We start from the raw sequence: 7312 nt of genomic DNA, 5'->3' as shown, positions 1-7312 counted from the left end.
TGTCTGCCCATGTGTACGAGCCTTTACACACGATTGGATTATCCAACGGGAATTGTGTGATGACTGTTGTCGGAAAATCCGACCGTTTGTATGCTCCATCGGACAATTGTTGTCGAATTTTCCGCAGACAAATGTGGGATAGCATGCTTTAAAATTGTCCGCCAACAAATGCGTGTTGGCGGATTATCCGAACGTTTTTCTCACAAGTCCGCCGGACAAAATTCAAAAGTACAAGCACGCATGCTCAGAAGCAATGCCCACCATAATACAACATTAGCAGAAGTTGCCCAAAGGGTGGCGCTAAAGAGCTGAAAAAACACAAAGTTTCGTGTTTGTTTGCTGACAATTCTTTGCCGTTTGTATGCAATACAAGTCCACAGCAAATCCCCTTCGGACAAAAGTCCTACGCTTTGTCCGATAAAAATCCGATGTTGTGTATGAGGCTTTACTGGGCACCAAGATGGCAACCAATGATGCTTAGTCACAAAACCAGGCAAAATCAGCAAAAGGAAGGAGTATCTCTGCCTATGAAATGTAAAATGTGATCCTGTAACATCTATTCACAGGCAGGACTTTTTAAAAGTTTAAATTGTTATTTGGTTCACTGGGCCTCGTACACACGGGCAAACATGTACGATGAAAACGGTCCGCCGGACCGTTTTCAGCGTACATGCCCGCCCGGAGATTTCTGTATGATGGCTGTACACACCATCATACAGAAATCCGCGCGTACACGATACGCGGTGACGAGGCCGTGCCGTCGCCGCGACGATGACGCGGCGACGTGCGCGGCCCTGGAAGTTCAATGCTTCCACACATGCGTCAAAGTCATTTGACGCATGCGAGGGATGGCGGCCGCTCGGACATGTACGGTAAGTCTGTACAGACGACCGAACATGTCCGACGGGCAGGATTCCAGCGGGCATGTTTCTAAGCAAGTTTAGAAACATTTGCCCGCTCGAAAACGGTCTGGCGGGCAAATGTACGCTGGAATCCTGTCCGCTCGGCTGTACAGACGACCGAACATGTCTGCTGAAACTGGCCTGCGGACCAGTTTCAGCAGACATGTTCGGTCGTGTGTACGGGGCCGTATTGGAAAGTAACAGTTGGTATGATTGTTCTATTAAGGTTAAAGAACATTGGTGTCTACTCTCTATAACACTTGTGTGCAACTTTTTTATAATCCCAAATTTTTGATGTACGTAATTTTATCTTTTACCTAAAGGTTAATAATGGCTGTTGGTCATTAACTTTTCTGTACATAAAGGGTTCAACGTACTGAATGTTTTCTATTTACTTAATAATAAAACTGATATTAAACTGCTTATAACTTCAAAGTGCCATTTTCACAAGTGCACAATACTTTTCTTCAGATTTTGTAGCTTTTCTATGATAATATGTATTTTTATTACAAATGCAATTGTATTTTCGGCCAAATTTTGATTATTCATTAAGAGGGCTGCTGTCTGTAAATCATGACAACCAATCAGGCCAGAATCACACTAGTGCGTTGCGTTTTGGAGCTCTGTTGTCTTTGCGAATTTCTCTATAAGGTGTTCTGCAGATCAACTGCATTTTAGTTGCAGATCAGGTGCGAATTTGGAGACCTGGGAGAGGGGAGGGGGAGGGGGGAAGTGTATTGAACTGAATGAGACAAATACTGAAGAGAAATGAACAGATCTGCGAATTCAGCTGCGTACCCATAGAAGATAATGGGACTGAATTCGCACCTGAACCGCACCGCAAGACATAAAAACCGCACGCGGTTTGGAGGCAATACGCAGTGCGGATGCATCGCACATATGTGAACCAGCCTCATTGAAAACAATGTATTTTGAAATGTCCTGCGAATTAGATGCGGTTTAAGCCGCACTCAATTCGCATAGGTGTGAACCTGGCCTTATAAATCATTTTGCTCTGTTTGGTTGGTATATTAGGCTAAATACCACTGCTGTTTGGTGTTTTGCTTTTTATGTAATTCATTTGATGAAGTATGGGAAAATGTTGGCTTTTATTGTCTTTACATCTCATAGTTCTTTACAACTTTGTTTTCTGTGACAACACTTGATTGATTAGAACTGATTCTTTTTTGTGATTGTGGTTTTGTAATATTCTCAATCATGGCATGCTTAAAACATACAAATTAAAGTATATCTTAAAATGCCAAAAATGTATTGTTGTGTTTTACTGTATTAAACCAAAGAGGCATAAGAAAGAACTTTGCAACAGGAGTTATATTTAACTACTTGCCGACCAGCCGTTGTCGTTATACGGCCGCAGGTTGGCTCCCCTGCACAAATCACTGTAGCTGTACAGCGTCCGCTTCAAGGATGTAGGGGGAGCACATCTGCCCCCGCGACAATGACGTTGGAGCTGATGGCCCGTATTCACAAAGCACTTATGCCGGTGACTTGTCCTCAATGTTCCACTGTGGGGAAAGTTCCTTCACTGACTGCGCAGGCGCAAACTTCCCGACGGAAATTCCCGAACCTCGCCCGGCATCCAGGCTCATTCTTTAACATCCCCGTGGATTGGAGGATGTTAAAAAAAGAGCCAGGAGGCCGTGCGAGAGAAGCGAGCCGTCCGAGCGCAGCGAGGACGTGAGGCCGACTGGCCACTTACCTCAAAATCCACGTCGCCCTGGATGCCGGCCGCCGTTCGGGATTTCCGTCAGCAAGTTTGCACCTGCGCAGTGCTTGAAGGAACTTTCCCGCATCAGTTCGCGCATGCGCGGGAACTTCCAGGACACCTGGAACCAGCACGGCAGATCACCGGCGTATCTCGAGATACGCCGCGTAAGTGTAACTATGCACCGTTGTATCTGTGCGCCGTGCCCACAAAACCAAGATACGCCTGAAAATAGGCTTCCTACGACCGACGTAACTTGCCTACGTCGTCGTATCGTGGGCGCATATTTATGCCGGGCGCATTTGCCGCTCCCATAGATTTTCTATGCACATATGCAAATGAGGGAGATACGCCGATTCACAAACTTAGTTGCGCCCGGCACATCATATACGCGGTTTGCGTAAGTCGTACATCCGGCGTAAAGTTATTCCCCATATAGGAGTCGCAACTCATGCAAAGGTATGGACCAGGGAACACAGCCGTCGTATTTTACATCGTTTACGTAGTACGTGAATAGCGCTGGGCGTAGGTTACGTTCACGTCGTAGGCAGTGATCCGTCGTATCTTAGGGAGTAGTTCCGACGTGATTCTGAGCATGCGAACTGGGATGCGTCTACGGGACGGCGCATGCGCCGTTCGTTTTAAGTACTTCTATGACGCTTGGCCCATCATTTGCATGGGGTCATGCCTCATTAGCATGGCTCACGCCCACTTCCACCTACACTGGCTTACTCAGAGGAAACCCAGCGTATCTTTAACAGCGAGTGGGAGCAAGTGCCTTGTGAATGCAGTGCTTGCCTTTGTGGGCTGCGCCGGCGTAGCGTAAAAGAGATACGCTACGGCGGCATAAATATGCGCCGATGTCTGTGAATCCGGGCCGATGTGTGTGGCTGGTGGCCGCAATGTCTGCCGGTGACCCACGATCGCTAATAAGAGAGACAGAACGGAGATCTGTCAATGTAAAAAGAAAGATCCCCGTTCTGTCAGGAAAGTAGAAAGAGATCTGCTGTTCCTACACTCCCCCCACAGTTAGAAACACCTCCCTAGGGAACACTTAACCAGTTGATCGTCCCCTAGTGTTAACCCCTTCCCTGTCAGTAACATTTATACAGTAATTAGTGGCTCTTTTTCGCTCCGATCACTGTATTAATGTCAATGGTCCTAAAAAAGTGTCAAAAGTGTCCGATCTGTCTGCCGCAATGTCACAGTCCCGCAAAAAAAAATTGCTGTAAAAAAAAAATGCCATAAATCTATTCCCTATTTCGTAGACGCAATGGCTCAGATTCACGTAGATAGGCGTAAATATAAGCGGGCATAGCGTATCATAGTTCCGCTACACCACCGCAACTTAGAGAGGCAAGTGCTGTATTCACAAAGCACTTGCGTCTAAAGTTACGGCGGCGTAGGGTAAATGTGCTGGCGTAAGCGCGCCTAAATCAAATGAGGAACAGGGGGCGTGTTTTATGTAAACTAAGCATGACCCCACGTAAATGATGCTTTTTTCGAATGGCGCATGCGTGCGCTACCCCCCCCCCCCCCCCAAAATAAAAAAAACACCAGCCGTCACTAACGCAGATCCACGTACTACAGACTTCCTGCCAAAAACAATAAGGAAATGGATACATTCTGTACAAGGAGAGAACAGCAGTTAATGGTCTTAGTACAAGGCGTTCCTACTCAGAGACAAAGTTTCACAATGGGCCACTGCACAGACTTGCAGGAAATACACAAAGCATACCAACATGCAAGTACACATACCTCTTGTATTTACGGTCAATAAACATTGCTCATCAATAATGCAGAATATCATTAAGCAAGTATTGCCGTCAAAATCTCTGCCAGCCGCTAAACGGGCCGAGTTATTGGCATCTAACCCGATCCACTGTTTGCACCACTTCTGAGTTGGTGTAGGCCTGTTAGCTGAGATTGTGATGGCAATACTTGTTTTATAATATTCTGCATTATCGATGAGCAATGTTCACTGACTTTGTGAGTAGGTTTTAACTGGGTTACAAATAAATGTTATGTTATTTTACGGTATTACATCAAATTTCTTTTTCTTTTTTTTATGCTGGATGCCTGGTGGACCCTAAAGGCCTCGTACACATGGACGGACAGTCCGCTGAAAACGGTCCGCCGGACCGTTTTCAGCGGACATGTCCGCCCGGAAATTTCTGTCTGATGGTTGTACACACCATCAGACAGAAATCCGCGCGTAAGCAATACGCAGGGACGTGGCCACGCCGTCGCCGCGGCGACGATGACGCGGCGACGTGGGCGGCCCTGGAAGTTCAAAGCTTCCACGCATGCGTCGAATCAGTACGACGCATGCGAGGGATGGCGGCCGATCGGACGTGTCCGGTGAGTCTGTACAGGCGACCGAACACGTCCGACGGACAGGTTTCCAGCGGACAGATTTCTTAGCATGCTAAGAAATTTTTGTCCGCTGGAAACTGTCCGATCCGCCGGACAATTGTCCGGTCGGGCCTACACACGACCGAACATGTCTGCTGAAACTGGTCCGTCAGACCAGTTTCAGCGGACAGATCAGGTCGTGTGTACGGGGCCTAAAGGCTGAAAGTTTGATATCACGGGAAAGTTGGGAGCAATATCCTGGAAAATATATATGCCAATAATTTTTAGTAGAGGCATAAATATTTGGTGAGTTGATCACAAATCATGTGGTGAATTGGATGAAGAGTTGACACTGATTGGGTGTTTGAATAATGGACGGTTAATATGTACAGTATGTGAAGCACAGAAAACACTGGCTCATTGGTGCTGTAGACTGTTATAGTATACACTGTATGGAAACACTTTAGAATTTGGTATGATTTATTTTCATTTAAAGTGGAAGTTCAGGAAAAACCTAGCGCTAAACCTGCTATCTGCCACATTCTAAACCTAATCTATCAAACCCTGGAAAGCAAAAACCACTATATTATTCGGCAGCTGATCCGGTTCGGTCCCAGCATCAGCTGTCAGCGGTGACTTCAATGTGGAGGTGGGTATGGGAGAGGCAGCTGACAACAGAAGGCCCAAAGTAAGTGTACAGGTGCCATCTCTTCCCAGCCATTTCACAGCCGTTGTCGGTTCCAGTTGCGGCCCCCTGCATTGAGGGCGCATGGGTTCCGCCCCCCATCCCTGCCGCCACCTCCCTATCCATGCGGCCGGCCTCTTTCAGGATGCCGGACAGATGTATTCCTATGGTGGGGGTGTTTTTTTTTTTGAAGCACGTGATTAGAGTGAGAGGCTCTTATCGGCTTAAAAAAAGGGTGGGCTCGGGGCGCAGAGAGTGTACCCTGATCCAACTCAATTGTGTGACCATAGCAAATACATTTTTTCTATATTCACACTACAGTGCCTCCCCGCCAATCGGTGAGACCTGTTTCCCGATTGGCCAAAACGCCAGGCAAACCTATTGGATGCCTAGCGACGCTTTGGCAAGCTGAGAAAGCATGAGAGGACTGGACACCTCCGCTGCTACAGTGCTGCCCCGTGCGGGGGGTGCAAGTACCAGCTACGAGCCCCGAGCAGGGGGGGTGGGGTGTGCCAGTGCTGCGAGCTGCGAGCCCTGTGCAGGCGAGTGCAGGTGCCAACTGCGAGCCCCGAGCGGGGGGGGGGTGGGCAAGTGCCAGTGCTGCGAACTGTGAGCCCCGTGCAGGGGGGGCGTGCAAGCGCCAGCTGTGAGCCCCGTGTGGGGGGTGCAAGCGCCAGCTGCGAGCCCACGTGCGGGGGGTGCAAGTGCCAGCTGCAAACCCTGTGGGGGTGCAAGTGCCAGCGCCGCGAGCTGCGAGCTCTGTGGCGTGTGCCAGTCCTGGGAGGGTTGCTGGGGGGTTACCATATCTCTAATGCTCACCTATATACCTTATAGCTAATAATCACCTATATACCTTATCTGTACTGCTCACCTATATACCCTATCTCTAATGCTACCCTATATACCATATCTCTAATGCTGCCCTATATACCCTATATGTAATGCTCACCTGTATACCCTATCTGTAATTCTGCCTTATATACCCTATATGTAATGCTCACCTATATACCCTATATGTAATGCTCACCTATATACCCTATCTGTAATGCTGAGCTATATACCCTAATCTGTGAGGCTGAGCTATATACTCTGTCTTGTGATGCTGAGCTGTATATTCCTGACACTATGGGTGGAAGTAAAAATGCAGGTGATCTTGCGCTAAAGAAAGTACACTCTAAAAACACCCTGATAGGTGGTGCACAAAAATGCTATCAGATAAATGAACAAGTGAGCATATATAAAATGCTGGTGCATAAATACATCAATGTAAATACATAAAAAATATACTGAAAAATATGTAAACAAAGTCCACTTAAAGTAAATAGATATCAGTCCTGAGAGGTGGATAGCTATCTCAATAAGTGGGTGTCCCAATATTGGTTCCCTTGGTTCCCAATGGATGATGGATATTGGAGTGAAAAAGTGATAATAGATACGTACAGAATCCTGGTAAGACTAGTTTCACAGAACTCTCACCTCTATTATAGTAGTAATAGGCATATAGTGATATCGTATATATCAGCCTCGAATTTAGCTCTCTCCCATTTTTCTCCTCTTTCTTCTCCAATGGTATAATATACTGTAAGAATATAGCTCTGACCATTACCTCCTTCCTCACCCGTGGGTATTCTGATGTCTCCGTTA

This window comes from Rana temporaria, chromosome 11 (assembly GCF_905171775.1).
Source record: "Rana temporaria chromosome 11, aRanTem1.1, whole genome shotgun sequence".
Lineage (NCBI taxonomy): Eukaryota > Metazoa > Chordata > Amphibia > Anura > Ranidae > Rana > Rana temporaria.
The sequence above is the reverse complement of the archived record's forward strand: the minus strand, read 5'-3'. Positions refer to the sequence as shown.